We start from the raw sequence: 21,706 nt of genomic DNA, 5'->3' as shown, positions 1-21,706 counted from the left end.
TACGCGTACCAAAGTTTAAACAATGTAAACTAACAAGGAAACACAGGGAAGTGTCCGCCTCAGATTAAAACGAGTTTTTAATATGTTGTAGTACAGATAAAAATAAGGGACACGTATTTTTTTATACGTGCCCATACGCATTTTAAGGGGGTGAAACACCCCTTTGAAGAAAATCGGTTTTTTTCTTTCGAAGCGTATGCCGTCGAAACTATAAGAGATAGAAAAAAATGTTTCAAATGAAAGTTGAATGGATCGAAGAGTAATTTATAACAGCGGAAAAAAAATATTTAAAAAAATTTTTTTTAATACTTTCCCCCCCACCACTTACCTATTTTTTTTCAAAATTTTTATTTTTTTTATAAGCAAAATAAAGCTTATTTTATTACGAATTCAATGGTATATGATAAAGTTACAATACAACATTCCCATTTTCCAAAAATAATTAAAAACCTCTCTATACGCACGGTACGCGCACCCGTCCGCGCGTTCGTGCGCTACGGAAGTGACTCCCTCCGATTTCGACGTGCCTTTAACATGTTGTACAGATTAAAATAAGAGACACGTATTTTTTACACGTGTCCTAATACACTTTTAAGGGTGAAACACCCCTTTGAAGAAAATCGGGTTTTTTCTTTCGAAGCGTGTATCGTCGAAACTATAAGAGATAATAAAAAAAAAACTCCCGACTGCTGCCAAAAGTTGGTTTAATAACAAGAATTAAAAAGTTTAAGATTAAAAATTAATTAATAACAAAAAAAATTAAAAATTTAAAAAACAATTTAAAAAATTATAAAGTTAATTAAAATTAAATAAAAATTAAAAAATTAAAAAGTTAATTACAAAAATTACAAAAATAAGAAAAAACCAACAAATTAATAAAAATTAACTAAATTAACAAATTTAGTAAAAAATTGGAAATAAAAAACAAATTTTCATAAAAACAGAAAATCAACAAAACTAAAAAATAATAATAAAAAAATTGCTTTAAAAAGTTTGAAATAAAAATTAATTAAACAATTAAAATAACAAAAAATAAAACTACGGATACTAAAAAATAGTTTTAAAAGTTTGAAACAAAAATTAATTAAAGCAAATACTAATACTTGACATTTTAAACGCTAATTATATTTTTAGCACATTATTGTACCAATTAAAAATTAAAATTGAAATTTACACTTTGTTTAATAAATTACTTTTTTTTTCAATAATAAATTGTACTTAACCAGCAGTCGGGAGACGCCACGCTAAATAATAAATATAACATTACATTATATCCTGAATAGTTATAACATTCAGCGTTATAACATTAACAATTTAAATTTGTTAATTTAGTTAATTTTTATTAAATTGTTGGTTTTTTCTTATTTTTGTAATTTTTGTAATTAACTTTTTAATTTTTAATTTTTAATTTTTTATTTAATTTTAATTATCTTTATAATTTTTTTAATTGTTTTTTAAATTTTTAATTCTTTTTGTTATTAATTAATTTTTAATCTTAAACTTTTTAATTCTTGTTATTAAACCAACTTTTGGCAGCAGTCGGGAGTTTTTTTTTTTATTACCTCTTATAGTTTCGACGATACACGTCTCGAAAGAAAAAACCCGATTTTCTTCAAAGGGGTGTTTCACCCTTAAAAGTGTATTAGGACACGTGTAAAAAATACGTGTCCCTTATTTTAATCTGTACAACATATTAAAGGCACGTCGAAATCGAAGGGAGTCACTTTTGTAGCGCACGAACGCGCGTACCGTGCGTATCGAGATTTTTAATTATTTTTGGAAAATGGGAATGTTGTATCGTAACTTTATCATATACCGTTGAATTCGTAATAAAATAAGCTTTATTTTGCTTATAAAAAAAATAAAAATTTTGAAAAAAAATAGGTAAGTGGTGGGAGAAAGTATTAAAAAAAATTAAAAAAAAAATTTTTTTTCCGCTGTCATAAATTACTCTTCGAGCCATTCAACTTTCATTTAAAACATTTTTTTCTATCTCTTATAGTTTCGACGGCATACACTTCGAAAGAAAAAAACCGATTTTCTTCAAAGGGGTGTTTCACCCCCTTAAAGTGCGTATGGGCACATATAAAAAAATACGTGTCCCTTATTTTTATCGGTACTACAACATATTAAAAACTCGTTTTAATCTGAGGCGGACACTTCCCTGTGTTTCTTTGTAAGTCACTCTTACTTGATACGTTCGTACCAAGTTGATGGCAGCGCTTATATTGTAAATACTAAAAATTTAGTACGAATATAGGCCTAGTTTGCACCGAGCACTTGATACGCGTACTAACTCGTAACTTTCTATTAATTTATCTTACTTTCGACAATGCGTGTATACCGAGGGGGAATTCACAACCCAAAATTTTGTACACCAATGCCGATTTTTGGCATTGCTGTAAAACACTGCCGACATTTTTGTACACTGCCGACAATGCTTATTGTTAGTCAATGCCTACAATGCCGTCAATCCTATATTAAAATTAAGGCAATGCCATGCAATTATGAGCACTACCGCGTGCCCATTATCATACGCCAATGCCTGCACAAGAATTCTAAAGCTTTCCCGAAGTATTCAAAAATTTTTGTGCTCAACCCCATGATCGACTCTGAAGTGAGCTCACCACTCCCCAACCACTGACGACAATGCCGTCAATATTATAGGTCACTGCTTACTTTTTTCGGCAGTCCACTGCCGAAATTTTGTACACCAATGCCGGCTGTGAATTTCCCCTCGGTGTATACATAATACATATATTTAATTATCTCGATTCATACTGTACCAACTTAATATATTACTATTTTTTAAATTTATTGCCGAAATTAAGATAATTTAATAGAAAATTACTAGTTAGTACGCGTATCAAGTGCTCGATGTAAACTAGGACATAGTGCTTAATACGTGTGTCAAGTAAACTAGGCCAATATAGTTGCGACACTTTTTTTCGATGAGTTTCGGAGCTTAGCCTTGCTCTTAGAGCGGATGAACGTAACTGGTTAGATCCATAAGCAGTGTTGTCAGATTTTTTGCCAGGATTTAATTCCTCAAAATGAGAAATTTTTATTTTAATGGAGAAATTTTATAGAACAAAAAATTATAGAGAAAATTTTGGAGAAAAATTTAAAAATTGGAGGTTTTTTGAAGGAAAAATCTCATGACATAGCAAAATGTGACGCGGTAGCCAATATTTTTCTTTTCTTGATTATATTTGACACCTATTCCAGTAAGCATAAAATATTATAAATAAAGCCTAAATAACACACAATAAATTAAACACTATAAAAATAGAAATTAATACTTTAGAATTAGTTTTTACATCCATTTTTTATCATGTATAAATTAAACTTTAGGCCTTGTGTATAATAGAAAAATGTTAGATATTAGAAATAAGCGCAAAATTAAAATTTTAGAATTAGTTTTCTCCACAAATATTAAACATAAAGCATAAGAAATACAAATAAAACGCAAGACATAAATGTGTCATAAAAGATACATCAGTTATTATTTATCTATAATGTTTAGTAAAACAATTGCTTAATATTTTAATTCCTATTTGTAATATGTAATATTCCTCTATTGTGCTTAATCTCGATTTCATTTACTCTTTATTCTTTTCTAATTCTAAAAATTCGAGAAAGATAAAAAGTAAATTAAACTAAGATCAAAGTATAGCGCTTTCGAGTGCAATAAGTTCTAATCTGGTTTATGGGGGATTAATGATGTAACATGCTCAATTTTAAGTTCTCTGATTCCAACATATGGCGTCATTAATCTGATTCGGGTAAAACCTACTATAAAGCGCTGTTTCTTCCGCCCCCCCCCCCCAAAACTTTTGTTTGAGGAAATTTTGAGAAGTTATGAAAAATTTGGTGACATTCAGCATAAGCCATCTGGCAACACTGTTCATAATTGCTCGATGATCAGACCGAACTTCATCGAAAAAATGTCACAACTATACTGTCACGACTGTATGTACACCCAGCGTGTTTGAGGGTGTTTTCCAGCTACGACACAAGTCGACACTGTGTAACACAGTGTCCATTAGTGTGAGTGAGATAACTAAAATTTTCTCTTACACTAACGGACACTGTGGTACACAGTGTCGATTTGTGTCGTAGCTGGAAAGTACCCTGATTCTGTCCATGAAAATGGAAATTTTTCAATCTAAACAGTCGCTATTTTTCTAAATTCTTGCAGTTCATGATTAATGTAACGACTAGAGCTTATTGGTCGTTACGTTAAACATGAACTGAAAGTATGTAGAAAGATAGCGACTTCTCAGTTTGGAAAATTTCCCATGGACAGAATCAAACACGCTGAGTGTACAATAAAGTGCATTAATAAGGTCCTTTTTCGGTGTAGCTAGTGCAAAAGTCATAGCAATCTTAGCCAATCAGACGAACTCACTAAGTCAATAGCAACACATGACGGTTAAACTGCTAGAGTTCCTACACCGAAAAAAGATTTCATTAATGCATCTCATTGTACAGTCGTGTTCATTATAGTTGCGACATTTTTTCTTAGATGCGTCTCTGAACACGCAACTAAAACACGAGCTGAGAACATGATTGGTTCTTACTTGTGGATCCAACCAATTACGTTCGCCGCTTGATGAGCAAGGCTACATTCCAAAAACCATCGAAAAAAAAGTGTCGCAACTATAATGAACACGACTGTACACCCAAAGAATTTGATTCTATCCATGGGGAAATTTTCCAAACTGAGAAGTCACCACTTTCTACATATTCACAGTTCATGACTATTGTAACGACTAGAGCTTATTGGTCGTTACGTTATCATAAACTGTAAGTATGTAGAAAGAGGACGGGATTCGATAGAGCACGGTGCGATAGCCCACCAACCAATCATCTTGACTTATCTAACCCAACCAATGGAAAAACTCTAGGCATCGGTCGCTGTGAGTGGTGGTGTGCTATCGGTTCCGTGTGTTATCGGGATCGGCGCGTAGAAAGATAGCGACTTCTCAATTTAAAAAATTTTCCCATGGGCAGAATCAAAGTCGCTGGGTGTATACCTAGCGTATTTGATTCTGTCCCTGGGAAAATTTTCCAAACTAAAAGTCACCACTTTCTACATACTCGCAGTTTATGGCCGTTTTCCAGCTAGGACACACTGTGTTATCTCGTGTAAAGTACTTGTTGGAACGCAGTTTAGTTTCATAGTGTAACACAAAAGTGCATTATAATCTTTCATTCTTATTTTTCCAAGTATTTAGTACATTTATAATAGATTTATAATTTAGTGCATCTATAATAGATTCTGCCAGGATAGACTAATCTTTCAAAGTTGACAATTTTTACACTAGATTTTAATAATTTAATACAAGAGAGAGTGAGAATGAGAGAGAGAAAGAGATTGACTTTTATTTAGCTTTCACAGCTATTTCTTGTAAACAATATTATATTATATATACATTAACTATATATTAATATTAACTGATATATATTCTTTTAACAGCCTCTTAAACGCTATTAATTCTCTACATTGCTTAATCACAGTGGGTAACGAATTATACATTTTTATATCTTCATAAAAAAGGCTTTTTTGAGCACTTCTAGTTCTACGAAAAGTTACTACTAAGTTTCCTGTTTGCCTTGTTTGCCTATCGCATTCTCCTCCCACTATCTCTATTTTATTGTTTAACGCCTCCGAAGCCATGCCACTTAATATTTTAAAGATAAATACATTAACGTTATAACATAGCTGTTGCCTTACAGACATGAACTGTAAGGCGTGTAGCATGTGTTCAATTTTGGTATATCTATTGCACTGTAAAATTCTCGTGGCACGGTTTTGAGCTATCTGAATTTTATTCAATTGCGTTTCACCCATCCCAACTAATAGAGTGGCACAGTACTCAAAATGAGGTGCTATGATGGACTTGTACACAATGCATTTAGTATATGCTGATACAAAGTTACCTATTCTACTTAAAAAGCTAGTCTTTTTCCCTATTTTCTTAAGTATATAATCGCAGTGGTCCTAAAATGTAAGTCTATCGTCTAGCATTATACCTAAATATTTCATGGTTGATACCCGTTCTATTTCAATTCCATCCAGACACTTCACGACAGTAATACCTTTTAATTCTTTTCTAATACTTCTAACTATCATATATTTTGTTTTATCTGCGTTCATTTTTAACTTATTTATATTCATCCAGTGTTCGATTACATTAAACGCCATATTCATTTTTACCTCTACATCCGCACTACTTTCTCCACTTATATACAGGGTGCGAGAAAAGTTCCGGGACGGCGAAATATCTCGAAAACTAAGCATTTTAGGAAAAAGTGTTTCAGACAAAAGTTGTAGGGTTTAAAAAGATCTATTTACTGATCTTATCAGTTTGACCTTGGATGGCGTCGCCAAGGTCAGATCGAAATTACATTAACTTTTTTAAATGGAACACCTAACTTTTTATTGCATATTCTTGTAGCTTATCTCGAGACCTTTCCAAAACATTACAAGAAAGTTTATTTTCGTTGAGTACTTTCCGAGTTGTGAGGCTTGAAAGCTACAGTGTACTGTAGTGTGGGTCCAGCCAGTTAAGGCAAGAGTGGCGTGTGGGTCTGGCCAGTTAAGGCAAGTGTGGCGTGTGTCCGGCCAGTTAAGGCAAGTGTGGCGTGTGTCCGGCCAGTTAAGGCAAGAGTGGCTGGACCCACACTACAGTACACTGTAGCTTTCAAGCCTCACAACTCGGAAAGTACTCAATGAAAATAAACTTTCTTGTAATGTTTTGGAAAGGTCTCGAGATAAGCTACAAGAATATGCAATAAAAAGTTAGGTGTTCCATTTAAAAAAGTTAATGTAATTTCGATCTGACCTTGGCGACGCCATCCAAGGTCAAACTGATAAGATCAGTAAATAGATCTTTTTAAACCCTACAACTTTTATCTGAAACACTTTTTCCTAAAATGCTTAGTTTTCGAGATATTTCGCCGTCCCGGAACTTTTCTCGCACCCTGTATATAAGCGTGTCATCTGCAAACATTTTTATATTGCACCCTTCTGACAGACTTCAATTATATCATTTATATATAATATAAATAGCAAAGGTCCTAGTACTGAACCTTGTGGCACTCCATATTCTGTAGGCAATAATTTAGACCATATCTGATTAAATCGTACCTGTTGTTTCCTATTATTTAAGTATGATTTGAACCACTTTAAGATCATTCCTCTAATTTCGTATTGATACATTTTTTCTAACAATCTTTATCTATTGTTTTAAACGCTCTCTTAAGATCCATGAAGATAACTCCTACCATTTTTCCCTCGCTCACTATTAATTTCCATTCGTCTATGACGGATTGAATCGCTGTTTCACACAAATAATATTTTCTAAATCCCGCCTAATGTTCTGTTATAATACCGTTTGTTTCCAAATATGTTTCAAATTGTTCTTTTACTACTAATTCTAACACTTTTTCATACATTGGTAACATATTAATAGGCCTATATTCAGTCGCTTTTTTGGCTTTATCTATCTTTGGGATCGGTATTATAGTAGGTTTTCCAACCTTCCGGACAATGACCTTCTCTTAAAGAATTATTTATTAAAATCGCAAATTCTTGTTTTATTACGAGAAAAGCTACCTTCAATATATCACTAGTTATTCCCTCTTCCGTACCTTTCTTTTTTGGTAATCCCATAACTATTTCTTCTAGCTGCTCTAGTGTAACAACCTCAAAACTTTCCATAATTCCTTTGTTCTCTGTTAGAAAGTTTTACGTCTATCGCAGTGATTTAGACCAGAAGACACAAGGCTTGAGATGCGTGTTAATATAATGTATATAATTCAGAGAATAACAGTAGAATACAATATAAATATATGTCAGGCGATACGAAGCCATAAGAGAAAGCAAAACAACATGAATTAAGCAAATAACAATTGCAATCTATATGCAATATACATATTAAGTGATAAGAAGTCCATATAAATTGCGTGCAACGATATTAATCTCCAACACTCCTCCTATCGATGCATGCGTAATTACATTTAATAATACAAAAGAAATATTCTTTAACTATGATTCTAACTTAACTTTAACATTTCAATACATCGCTTATGTTTAGTCTTTGGCAACGATTTAGTTAATACATCTGCAAGCATATTATCAGTCCTCAAATACATAATTTTTATTTCTTTTTGATCTACTAATTCCCGAGTAAAATGAAATTTTATATCAATATGTTTGCTTCGTTTGTGAGATACTGCATTTTTTGACAATTCTATAGCGCTCTGGTTATCACAAAATATTGTTATGGGAACTTGAACATATTTATAAAAACCCATATGAAGTAATAATCTTTTTATATACATTACTTCTTTAGAAACTTCCGCTAAAGCGACATATTCCGCTTCCATAGTAGATAAAGCAACTGATGTCTGCTTCGTTGATTTCCAACTCACCGGACCTCCTGCCAAGATTAGCAAATTACCAGTACAGGATCTTCTATCGTCAACGTCTCCTGCCCAATCGGAGTCAGTATATGCTATTAAGTTCTCGTTGTTTTTTGTATAAGTTATACCATACTCAGAAGTGCCTTTTAGATATTTCAGCACTCTCTTTGCTAATTGCCAATGCATCTCACCGGGATCTTCACAAAAACGACTTAATAAACCAGCAGCAAATGCGATATCTGGACGTGTTGCATTCGCCAAATAAATTAGCCCTCCAATATGTTCTCTGTATGGTTTATTCTGCATTCTGAGTTTTTCTTCTTCTGACGAGGGACACATTTCTTTAGAAATTTTAACATTTGATTCTATTGGTGTTGAGACCGTTGTTGCATCTTTCATATAAAATTTTTCTAACAATTCATTCACATATTTTTCTTGAGAAAGATGCATATCACCTGTTTGACCTTTTCTTCTTACACAAATTCCAAGAATGCTACCAATAGGTCCAAGATCAGTCATTTTGAATGCAGACTGCAACTTAGTTTTTATATTTTCAAGTCTTGTAATCTTTGTTGATGCTAGTATTAAATCATCTACATACAAAACAAGGATGACACGATCTTCGTCTTCGTTAAATACATAGACGCACGGATCCGCTTGTGTACGTTTTCCACCATTGTTTACAATGAAATTATTAAATGTTCGATACCATTCACGGCTTGATTGCTTTAAACCATATAAAGGTCTTTGTAATCTACAAACTTTATCTTCTTGACCTAGTTGAATAAACATCTCAGGCTGTTCCATATAAATTTCATCAGACAAATCACCTTGTATGTAAGCTGAGATTACATCCATTTGATGCACATACATTTCTTCATTTACTGCAACAGCAAGTAAACTTCTAATTATTTCGTATCTGGCAACAGGAGCAAAGACTTCTTCGAAGTCAATTCCCTGCTCTTGTGTGTGTCCTCGAGCTACTAATCGTGCTTTATATTTTTCAATTCGGCCATCTTGCTTACGTTTTATTTTGAAGACCCATCGATTAGATAATACCTTCTTATTTTCGGGTCTTGGAACCAAAATCCAAGTTTTATTTTCTTTTAATGCATTGTATTCCACTTTCATTGCAGCTAGTCATGCTTCTCGATCGTCTCTCTCCATCATTTGTGAAACAGAACATGGATCAGTAGTTTGAGCTTTATCTTTTTGATAAATTTTTCTCGGTCTTCCAGGTTGACCTGTTCTGATGATTTTTGGACGTCCACGTCCTCTTCGACATTCTTCATCACTCTTGGAATATTCATGATCTTCATGATCCTCTTCTGAATTTTCTTCTTCATTCGTTTCTCTTGAATCTTCCAACTGTAGAGAGTTTTGTTCTTTTTCCTCTTCTTCAGCCTGATCCATTCTTCTTATTTGCTGATCTTTTTGCTGATCTTCTATTGTATTTTCTACTAGCTGTTGTGAATTTCCTGTAAAGATTGGAGTAAACATTAAATTTGATATGAAATTTTTATAGGAATTAATATCTTCAAAGAATTTAACATCTCGTGCTTTAATAACAGTTCTTGTTCCAGGTCGCCATAATCGGTAAGCTTTCGATTCGTCTGAGTAGCCTACTAGAATGTAATTGTCTCCTTTTGGATAAAATTTTCCTCGTCTTTCTCCTTTGTTAAGTACAACAGCTTTGCTTCCGATAATTCTAAAAAATCCAATGTAAGGCTTCCGATTAGACCATAATTCAACCGGCGTTTTATTCAGTACTTTTGTTGGACATCTATTACGTATGTACGTAGCTGTATTAATTGCCTCTGCCCATAAAATCTGTGGTAAGTTTGCTTGTAACATAAGACATCGCGCCATTTCCACCAAAGTTCTATTCGCTCGTTCAGCTACTCCGTTCTGTTGAGGTGTATATTCTATGCTGAGCTGATATACAATACCTTCTTCTTCTAAATATTTCTTGAATTCATTTGAGAGGTATTCTTTTCCATTGTCTGTATGAAGTTTCTTGATGTGATATCCGGTTTGTTTTTCGACTTTCCATTTGTACTTCTTAAATGCTTCTAGTACATCAGAACGTTTTCGTAGTATTACAATTTCTGTATAACGAGTGCAATCATCAATAAAAGTGACAAAATATTTCGCTCCACCTAGCGAATTTGTGCTCATAGGGCCATATATCAGAATGTACAAGACCTAAAACTTGATTCTCTCGATGATCAGATTGTTTGAATGGTATTGTACGTATTTTGCATCTATCACATACCTCGCAACGAAATTGGGTTACCTGCGACTCGAGATTCATACCATTTATTAATTCCATTTTCTTCATCTCTTGCAAATCATTGACATTCACATGTCCAAGTCTCTGATGCCATCGTTTCAGACTGCTATCATTGGCTTCCTTCATTACCATTGCATGATTGTCTGCTACATCCATTATATATAACTGACCATGTTTCGTTGCTGTCAGTACCGTTGAACCATCTCTGCGTTTGACTATCGCACGATCGTTGTAGAATATTACCTTATAACCATTTTCTGTAACACTTGACACTGACATAAGGTTATTTCGCAATTGAGGTACATACAATGTATTTTGTAATTTAATTTCTCGTGTTAAATTTCTATTTAATTTTACATGTTTAAATGTACGTCGCCTGAGCCAGTAGATACAACAAATTCTTCCGCGGCTGTATTTACTTTTTGTTGTTGACTTTTATTTAAGTTTAAAAAACTTTGTTTGTTATTGCACATATGCCTCGTCGCACCGCTACCGAGGCCCCAAGATTCAGATTTTTGCTCCTCTGCTGCACAAGCAATCGCAGTTAATGCATCACTTACATTACTTTGTTTCGCGTTACGCTTCAGTTTGAATCGACATTCCGAACTCCTAATTTTCCACAATTATAACAGCTACCGTTAAATTTTTGTGAAAAAGGTTTGTGATGCTTTTCTTTCGCGTCAATGTGCTTATTTTTACTAAATTTCTGTGTTGTTTTAACGACTAAAGCCTCATTACTTGAATTGTTCTTCTCGCGGTCACTTTTTCCGTCCCTATCGTTTTGTCGAGCTTCTTCTTCAAGAAGTTTTACTTTTAAACTATCAATATTAGGTATCTCATCTCTAGATTCAATAGCAATACTAAAATTTTCGAATTCATCAGATAATGATCCTAATAACATTATCGACAATAGATCTTCCGGAATTTTTATGCCTATTTCCGCGAGTTGCTCGGCTTTGTTAATAAAGTCACTTACGTGCTGGTTCATTGTTGTGCTAGAATCCTTCTTCAATCGGTATAATTGCTTATACAATGTCGCCTTTCTGACAGGTCCTTTCGATTCGAAGACACGCTTGAGTCCATCCCACGCTGTTTTCTACGTCTCTGCTTTCTTCACTAAGCTCAGTTGTCCACGGGAAATATTCAGCACAATCAATGCCAGTGCTTTCTCGTCCTTAGCTGTCCACTGAATTGCATTTTGTTCTGTCTTTATTTCGGCTCCATTTACGTACGCCCATAGCTCATTACAGATTAATACACTCTTCATTTGTAACTTCCAGGACTCGTAGTTATCCTCCGTTAATTTTTCAATATGCAGACTATTCGTAGTAGCCATTTTGCACAATATGTTTCTTTACGCTCTCAATATATAACACAATAATTTTAATTCTTACAATATAAGTGTTTCTGGGCCCATAACCTGTTAGAAGGTTTTACGTCTATCGCAGTGATTTAGACCAGAAGACACAAGGCTTGAGATGCGTGTTAATATAATGTATATAATTCAGAGAATAACAGTAGAATACAATATAAATATATGTCAGGCGATACGAAGCCATAAGAGAAAGCAAAACAACATGAATTAAGCAAATAACAATTGCAATCTATATGCGATATACATATTAAGTGATAAGAAGTCCATATAAATTGCGTGCAACGATATTAATCTCCAACATTCTCAATAATATAAATAGTTTTCTTATTTATATTCATCCAAAATTCAATTATATCACTGCCGGATCTATCTACCTTTATAGAATTTACTATACTATTAATACTTTGTATATAGTATAAGTTAAATTTATCGGCTATATTGCACTCTTCTGTATTGCCTAAGATCTCAAAATCTATATTTCCTATTTCCTTTATACCTACTGGCTCGCCTCTAATTACTTTTTTCAAGGTTTTCCACATAGACGTAAGATTTTCTTTATTAAGATCTATCATACTTTCGTAATATTCTTTCTTTTTTTTCCTGATTAATTTTACTACTCCATTTCTTTCAATTTTATACTGTGACCAATTTTGTTCAATATTGTCATATAATGCTTTCCTATATGACTTATCCCTCCTATCCGCAGCCTTTCTCATCTCATCTGAGAGAACCATTTTTTCCCCTTCCATACTTTTGGAATTTTAATTTTTTTCTTCGGTACCATTACATCTAACGCATCTACTATACTGTTAACAAATTTTTTCGCTCTCTTACTCACATCTATACATTTACATTGCCATCCCTGACTTTCATATAATTTGTTTTTTACTAAAATAACAAATTCATCTTCATCAAACTCTTTGTAATTTCCAGCGCTAAATTCTCTGTATTTACTTTCATTTTTACTCACACTTAACTCTACTTTTAGCCACGCATGGTCCGTAATCTTAGGTTCATGAATTATTTGTACTATTTTATTATTATTAGAGAAAATTAAATCTGTAATCTAATTGTCTGACTGTCTTTCGTAACTCTCGTCGGTTCGTTTATATACTGCTTCATGCCCAAGCTTAACATTGTCTCTTGTAATTTCTTTGTATAAAACGAGTCCGTCATAAGGTCTATATTAAAATCTCCTATTACCATGCATTCTCTTTTTATTACTAACTCCTCTACTATATCCTCAAAAAATCTCGTGAAATCCCCGTGCAATGCGCTTGGTGAGTTATATGTTACCATTATAACTCCTTTATAAAGTTTTTCTTTCATTTCTATCGCAGCACACCAGCAATTTGATTCTAACTTTTTTATTAATACTACTTCATATCTAATATCATCTCTTATATACATAATAACTCCCCGCTGTGTTCCTATTTTCGGCATCGCGTCTAACTACAGTGTAACCCAGCACATTTATTTCACTGTCTTCTATGTCACTAATCAGCCTGGTTATCGCTACCACCACAGGATTTATGCTCTTCATAACCTGATGCTGCAGTTCGTCTATGTGCGCTGGTAAACTCTGCGCATTTGTATACATAATTATTTCTTTTTTTTCGGTAGTTGCTATTTTGCATCTTCCCAACCTGCTCTCCTCTTCTCTTCTTGGAACGCCCTCTTAAAAGTTGGACATTCTCGATTGATGGCTTCATGTTCGTCATTTATTTTTAGATTGTATGTTCTATTTTTGAACATACAATTCAAACATTTGCTCTCCGTAGCTGTGCAAACACGCGAATTATGATTCCCTGCGAATTTGCAGCATGTTTCTTCTCTCGTACAATATTTAACAATGTGGAAGTACCCCCAGCATTTAAAACATCTTTTGACACTGATGTGATTAAATACAGGACATTTCTTCCATCCTATATTTAGTTTTGATTTCTTCAATATCAGCTCGTGCGTCTCTTCATCTACTTCCATTATTATTGATCCTTCTTCATTTCTTCTTATTTGATTGTTACTCTTTTTTTTAACCATTCTCTTCACAATTCGCATATTTACTGTTGGTGGCGCACTTCCCGATGCAATAAGGCGCTCCCAAATAGTTTAAATTAAGTTGCGAGAGGACGAGGAGTAACAGAGCCGGGTAGTATAACGCGCACGCAATTAACAAAAGCGATAACACTTTATTTGACTTTCGCACAGGTGTTTCTCTCTCAAAGTCGTACAGTAAACTTGAAGCTCGTGCTCGGAAAATCGCTGACCAAGGAGCCGATCAGGGGGAGAAAAAGCGCGAGGCTCGGGAACGCGACTGCCGAATCTTGCGACGTTCCGTGAGATGGAGATAAGGGTCTAAAATTCGCTACTGCCGAGGCCCTCTTGCGAGCATTCGTAATGCTCGCATGCGGAGCTCGAGCATTATTTAGGAGTACCCATTCGCGCGAACATTCCGCCCGCCTTCGCTAGAAGTGTCAGGTTCGAGCGATCGAACGATAGAATAACTTGGTGCGGTCACAACCTAACATACATGTCGCGGTAGACACAAACAAGATTACAGGGTGGAGGATAATACTGTAACCCAACTTGTCGGAGGTAAACACACCCAAAAATTCACAGATTTAAGTTAAAGGTTAACAGAGTCAATATCACGATTCAGCAATCATTAGATGGCTGTGAAAAAGGCCTTAAAATTACAATTTCTTAAACACTACTTGAATAAATTGAAAGAGTTCGTAACTAATAAGACTAGAACGCATGACTAAGCAGAAGATTAAATTAAACTAATGAAACGAGTATATGTTACAAGATGAATTAGGCACACGCAACACCTAGAGATTAAACACTCAGTGGCAATTCAGAAGGATTGCGGGTATCTTTGGTAGACTAAACTTAATTTAAGCAGTCACTGTACACAAAGGAGTTCACATATCTCGAGTCCTGATACAGCTCTTCTACTAAGCACCACCCGCCATGGAAGATTCGAATTAAGAAAATTTAACGAGTGTCTGTTCGTGTACCGGCAGCAGAATAAGTCTGTTGACGGGTCGCACCAACTCCGACGTCGATGAGCGGATAGTGGCGACCCTTGTCAGCCCATCCTTCCCAGGATGAAGTTGCACCACACTGGCCAGTGGCCACTTTGTCGGAAGAACCAGCTTGTCCTTGAACAGGACCAGGTCTTCCACCTGAAGCTGCCGGTTTGGCTTAAGCCATTTGGCCCGCTGTTGCAGCTGAGCCAGGTAGTCCGACCGCCAGCGTCACCAAAAGTGACTTCTCATCAGCCGAAGCAAATGCCAGCCGGAGCAGGGTTGCCCTGCCTGATCGATCTCCGTGAAAGGTTTCGGGGGAGCAACCAGAGGCCTTCCGATGACCAGGTGTCAGGGCTGAGGCATCGTTAGGATCCGCTAAGCGCGCTGAATGCCGAGAATTAAAGCAGGCCTCTATACTAGCCAGCACGGTCATCAGTTGCTCGTATGTGAGCTTAGAGTTGCCAATGACTCTATAAAGATGACGTTTCATCGACTTTACGTTAGACTCCCAGATGCCCCCAAAGTTTGGAGCTCGAGGAGGGATGTATTGCCACTCCACTCCATCCAACGCCACGGCAGCCGTTACAGCTTGACCGATGGCGGAAGTCTCCGAGAAGAGTCTATGCAGTTCGGCCTCGCTGTCCTTGAAGGTGGTAGCGTTGTCGGTGTAGATGACCCGACAGAGACCACGCCGGGCGGTAAAGCGACGGTATGCCGCTAAGAATGCGTCGGTGGTCAAGACAGAGACCAGCTCCAAATAAATGGTCTTGACTTACAAGGCACACAAACACCACCACATACCCTTTCGATGTCTTTTGACCTCGCCCGGGTGAAGCCTTCACCCAGAAGTAGGCGGCGAAGTCGACTCCAGAGTGCGCAAATGGTAACGCCGGTTTAGCTCGGATGGCCGGCAGCGGAGCCATCTGCTGCTCGAGGGTGATGGCGTTGTGACGCGCGCACCTGATGCAGCACAATGCGTCGGATCGACATGTTGGCGCGCAGGATCCAATACCTCTGCAACAGATAGCTATGTACTAGTCTGTAAACTCCATGGAGAGAAGAGATGTGAGCCTTGCGAATAAGGAGAGCGGTGACGTGATGGTCCTTAGGGAGAATGACAGGATGTTTCTCGGATTCCGAGAGGAAGGAGTTTTGCAGTCTGCCACCGACGCGGATCAACCCGTGAGTGTCGACAAATGGCAGAAGTCTACAAAGGGGGCTGCCAGATCGAACCTCCCCTCTCAAGGCCAGGCTCCGGAATTCTTCTGAGAACGCCTCCATCTGCACCAGCCTGAGAAGTGTCGATGATCTGAAGGCCAGTTCTTGCGAGGACAGAAAGCCCCTGCGGCGATCAAGTTTCGCCAGCTTCGAGTTGAGTCGCCAGCGATGAACGTACGCAAGAATCGCGCACATCCTGTCGAAAGACGAAAATTTCCGCAGCCAGTCGAAAAGTGAAAGGTCGGATCGAGTCAACCAGACGTTAACTCGACCGCGTGACTCCAGTTCCATGGCCTTGAGTACAGTTTTGGAGAGCCATTCGGTCTGTGGCCGAGTCAGCCACTCAGGCCCGCTCCACCAGATCCCGGATTCCTCCTGCTGTCGCGGGGTACATCCCCTCGTAGCCAGGTCCGCGGGGTTCTGGGCAGATTTGACGTGCCGCCAAACAGCAGTGGGCAGCAAGGTGGAATCTCGCTGACTCTGTTCGCCACGTATGCCTTCCACTTTGATGGATACGACTGTAGTCAAGACAGGACTACTTGCGAGTCGCACCAGTAATGTATTTGCGCCGGTTGAGCTTCTAGTTGCGGCAGAGTGCCAGCGATCAACCGCGCAAGAAGAGAAGCCCTACATAGCACGAGTTTGGAAAGGCTTACAGCCTTCAGAGGCGCCATCTTAGATTTGGCCATCAACAGTCGAGAGTGAGATGCTGCTGGTACCACGACGTAGAGGGTGGCTGCAAACGCACGCTCAGAAGCGTCGCAAAAGCCGTGGAGATGCCACTCCATAGTCTCACTGTCGACCTGTGACTAGAGCGTCCCAGTCTACACTTTGAAGCCACAGGCACTGGAGAAGCAGCTTCGCCCGTATGACCACTGGACACACCCAGCCCGCCGGATCGAACAGCGTGGCAATTTGAAACAAAATTGCGCGCTTTGTTACTGCAGGAAGTGACGGCGGAAGCCGCACCACAAAGTTCAAGACGTCCAGCCACTTCAGACCTAAGGTCGAGACTGCGTTGCTTGCTGTGAGCCTCCTGTGACGCAGTGGCTTAGTTGTACTGAGAAGGTCGGTGTGATTGACAGCCCATTTGTCCACCGCCATTCCCGAGGAGGATAGGATGCCAACAAGTTCCGTCTTAACAGCTGCCGCTTTCTCGTGTGTCTCCCCCCGCCAAAAAATCGTCCACATAGCGATTTTTTTGGAGCAGCTTGGACCCGAGTGGGAAGCAATGCGCTTTCGCTTCGGCGAGTTCCAATAAACAGGCGTTGGCGTGAAACGGTGCAGAGGCGGTACCATATGTCACCGTGAGCAGGTGGTACGAAAGCAACGGCGTCTCGGGTGAGAACCTCTAGAAGATGCGCTGCCAGTCCAAATCCTGCCGGTGTATTAACATCTGGCAAAACGTTTTCACCACATCGCAGGTAAATGCATACCGGAAGAAGCACCATCTCAACAGCACGACCAATAGATCCTCCTGCAACTTAGGACCAGCATGGAACCTGGAATTAAGTGAGACGCCCACCGCGTCTTTCTGAGAGCCGTTAAAAACGACTCAAATTTTGCCACAGTCCCTTTTGAAAACGGGGTGATGTGGCAGATAATAGGCCTGATTTGTTGCCACCTCGCTCTCTGCAATCACCTCCATGTGGCCGAGGTCGATGCACGCGCGGGACCTCCTCTGTTTCCCAGAACCTGGCCACGGCTTTAGTAAGCTCATGGTCGACGGAGGCGTTGTGTACAGAAGTCCTTTCGCTGAGATCGTTGTTCGGTTCTACGCCCATGAGGACCCAACCGAAGACGGTCTCGTGCGCTATCGGAGCCTCAAGAGGATTGACAGCCTTCCGCACCCCAGGTAGCATAGCGGCGCCAAAAACTGCCGAGCTGAGGATGCAATCCACTCTGCTGGGCGCTCCGTAGTGAGGGTCGGCTAAGTGAAGGCCGTCAAAATGGCTCCACCTCTCCTGAGGCTTGACCCGCCGGTTGGGCATCAGATTGGAGACTTTCTTCAACACCAGAGCTGACAACTTAAGTGAAAAATTAGCGTCTCGTTGCGATTTCAGAATGAGTCCAACGCGACTCTGAGCAACGGCATTTGGAGTGCCGCCCGTGCCATTGACAATGACGTGAGCGGGTTTGCGCTTCAAGTTGAGCGCCTAGACAATGTATTCCGAAACAATGCATTGCTCTGCGCAGGAATCCAGGAGCACGCGCGCAGTCAGAGACACCCCAGTCTCAGATTGCAAGGTGATTACGGCCGTCGTTAGAAATTTGCTCAGTGCCGCAGGACTCACTAAGAATCTGAGGTGAGCTGGATGCGTGGTGGTTTCCTCTGAGGATTCGCAGAAATGTTGCGTTGTAGATCCGAAATGCTGTCCGTCTTGGTGAAGTCGTGTGGTGCAACCCAGCGCACACAAGACACCGCCCTTGAGATTTGCACTTATCGACCTTGTGACGGTTGCTGAGGCAATTCGTGCAAAGACTTTTGTTGACAGCAAGGTGCTTTCGTTTGCCTTGCAAAAGAGCGGCAAAGCCGTTGCACTTGCTGATGAAATGTAGTCCTTGACAGTGCGGAGGAACCAGGGTTCGAGGACTTCGAACTGTTCGATTTTGAAGAAAAGAAAACTGTCGTGTGAACAGCGGTGCTGTTCCCCTTTGGTTGCTTGCCCGAGCTTTCCTGCTGATCGTTAGAAGATTTGCCCTTGGAATCTGCTGATGCCTGAGTTACGGCCTCGACTCTGTCCAAGATCTGGATCCGGTCTTCAAGAAACTTCTTGAAAAGTTCAAACTTCGGGAAGGAATCGTCCTGAAGGGTTTCAACCTGCTTCGCCTAGTCCATATGTGTTGCAGGAGCTAACTTGGACTCGATGCATTGAATGAACATCATATCTCAGTGTTCAACAGGAAGCTTCAATGACTTGAAGGCGTTTATGCTTTCGTTAGTCGTATTGAGAAGGCCACTCAAATGCGCGCTTGTCTCCTTAGCCGACAAAGGCAGCGCGAGCAACGCATTGAAGTGAGTGAAAAATCTAAGAAAAATGTTGTCGTATCGACTGCAGAGCGACTCCCAAGCAGTAGTAAAATTCTCTCCGGTGACCTTCAGTTCCTTGAGCTTGCCTCTAGCCTCTCCTTCTAGAGAGTTAAGATGCTAAAATTTAATGACCGCGGTTATGCTCGGATCGTTCAAGACGAGCGATTGAAATTTACTCTTGAAGCTCTGCTAATCCCGCTGAGTACCGTCAAATTTCGGGAGCTTGACGCGTTCGAGTTGGGAAGTCGAGGTCGAAACGATTGAACCAGATCAGCACGCAGATCCACCGCTTAGCACAGGCATCGTTCTCGCGGCAATGCGCTCGGTTAGCGACGACTTTGCCGACATATAGGCCGACAAGCCTGACTCATAGAGGTTTTCCTTAAATTATGTGCGACCTTTGAGTTCTTCGGCATGAGGAAAGAGGGCATAATCCCTTGACTGGAAGTTTTTCCAATAATCTTCAAGGAGACGATCTCGCGTTTGATAATCGCTTAGCGTCATGCCTTCACTGCCTTCTGTTTAGAGGTATTTGCCTGAAAGTTCGCGATCAGTTCGAGGTCACGCTTCTGACGCGCCAAGGTCTCGTCAATTTCCGCACGCTCCAACGGCATGATGCAAAAGACAGCGCGTGCGCCAGCAGCAAATAACGGCGCAAATAAAAATTAAGGCGCGTATTGTTTCAGCACCATCGCGGAAAGTAAACGAAAGTCCGGTCGCGAACAAATAATACGAGTCGACGGAAAAAGAGTCAGCAAATGTCGCACGAATATCCGCAGATCGCGCAAGGAGATAAGACGTGAAAATGCGAGCGAGCGTCCAATACGGAGCACGCTGTGGCATGCACGTTCGCGGGCGTGCAAGCGAGAGCGCTGCATGCTGGAACGCTAGTGGGGAGAGAGGGAGGGGGGGGGAGAGAGAGAGAGAGAGAGAGAGAGACCGATTTCGCACTGTGCTCCGAGCGAGCAAGACACATGCGCGAGGCGTGTAGATGCGTGAAGCGTAGATACCGGTATCGTCCCTCACCGCGCCGCTCCATTCTTACCAAACTTACGATGCTTGCGGGGGAGGGGGGTGTGCTCGGGGACGATGTCCACGTTCCGCCGTTGGTCCTCCGGTTGCTCCGAGCTCGTTTACGACTCGAGGTTTTTGCGCACCGCTATCTTCTCAATGTCCTGCTCCACGGTGCGTGCAAGCACGCGTGGCAACACCGTCTGAGCAAGAGTGGAAAGCCTGGAGATCGACTCCTGGTGCTCCGCACGGCTATGTCCTCGCTCCCAGTCAACAGCCTAACGTACTGTGCACTTGCGAGTCCGCGCGCACACACACGCGACGCGCCAAAGACGAAGAGTTTCACAGCATGCACGAGAAATGTTCGAGAACCGGCATCCAAGATGGCTCACAAAACCGCGTGGCGAGTTGCCGGCCTATCGCTCGTCCTTGCTCCGATTCCACCGCCGTTGGTATCTGGCTCGAAGGACCAAAAATTGTGGTGGCGCATTTTCCGATGCAGAAAGGCGCTCCCAAATAGTTTAAATTAAGTTGCGAGAGGATGAGAAGTACCAGGGCTGGGTAGTATAACGCGCACGCAATTAACAAGAGCGATAATACTTTATTCGACTTTCGCACAGGTGATTCTCTCTTGAAGTCGTACAGTAAGCTGAGGTTCGCGCTCGGAAAATCGCTGACCGAGGAGCCGATCAGGGAAGGAAAAAGCGCAAAGCTCGGGAACGCGACTGCCGAATCTTGCGACGTTCCGCAAGATGGAGACAAGGGTCTAAAATTCGCTACTGCCGAGGCCCTCTTGCGAGCATTCGTAATGATCGCATGCGGAGCTCGAGCATTATTTAAGAGTACCTATTCGCGGCGACAACTGTATTTATTCTGTATTTTATTCTGCTTCTTAATTGTATTTATAAGTTCATTATCATCTAAGTTCATCTCTTCTAAATTTATGTGAACAATTTTTAATTTTGGTTTCGATTGAGACGACTCGAGCACTTTATAATTCTTTCCCAGCTTAGCTTGTACTGTCTCTTTCAATTTTTTCACCTGTTCTCCAGATTCACAACCCATAATTACTACTCCTTTACTTCCTTTCTTTAATTTCGTTACTCCCATTGCTATATTTTTTATATTTACCTTCTCTTTTATTACTTTTTTCGTGTCTTCACTCTCCTGTTGCAATTTTGGTTTAACTATTATAACGTTTTCTTTCTTCTTTTCTTTAACCGCTTCACTGAAGCTTCTTTGTGGTTCTTCCTTTGATCCATATGCTGTTCCCTGTATCATTTTCTTCAAGTTTTCCAGTTCTTGCTTGACAT

The 21,706-nt window shown here is 39.5% G+C and overlaps 1 protein-coding gene and 1 long non-coding RNA gene across 9 annotated transcripts in view; one reads left to right on the top strand and one right to left on the bottom strand.

Annotated features, from left to right (window-relative positions):
* The window catches only part of LOC105205440 (caspase-8), a 42,022-nt gene that overhangs the window by 982 nt on the left and 19,334 nt on the right, over nt 1-21,706 (bottom strand). The window lies entirely within an intron of this gene.
* On the top strand, nt 6,987-17,526 carry LOC120357036. The gene is made up of 2 exons (XR_005574226.1): nt 6,987-7,753; nt 12,157-17,526. It is a non-coding gene; the product is annotated as an uncharacterized LOC120357036 (long non-coding RNA).

Source organism: Solenopsis invicta, chromosome 2, assembly GCF_016802725.1.
Source record: "Solenopsis invicta isolate M01_SB chromosome 2, UNIL_Sinv_3.0, whole genome shotgun sequence".
NCBI classification, from domain to species: Eukaryota; Metazoa; Arthropoda; class Insecta; order Hymenoptera; family Formicidae; genus Solenopsis; species Solenopsis invicta.
The sequence above is the reverse complement of the archived record's forward strand: the minus strand, read 5'-3'. Positions and strand labels throughout refer to the sequence as shown.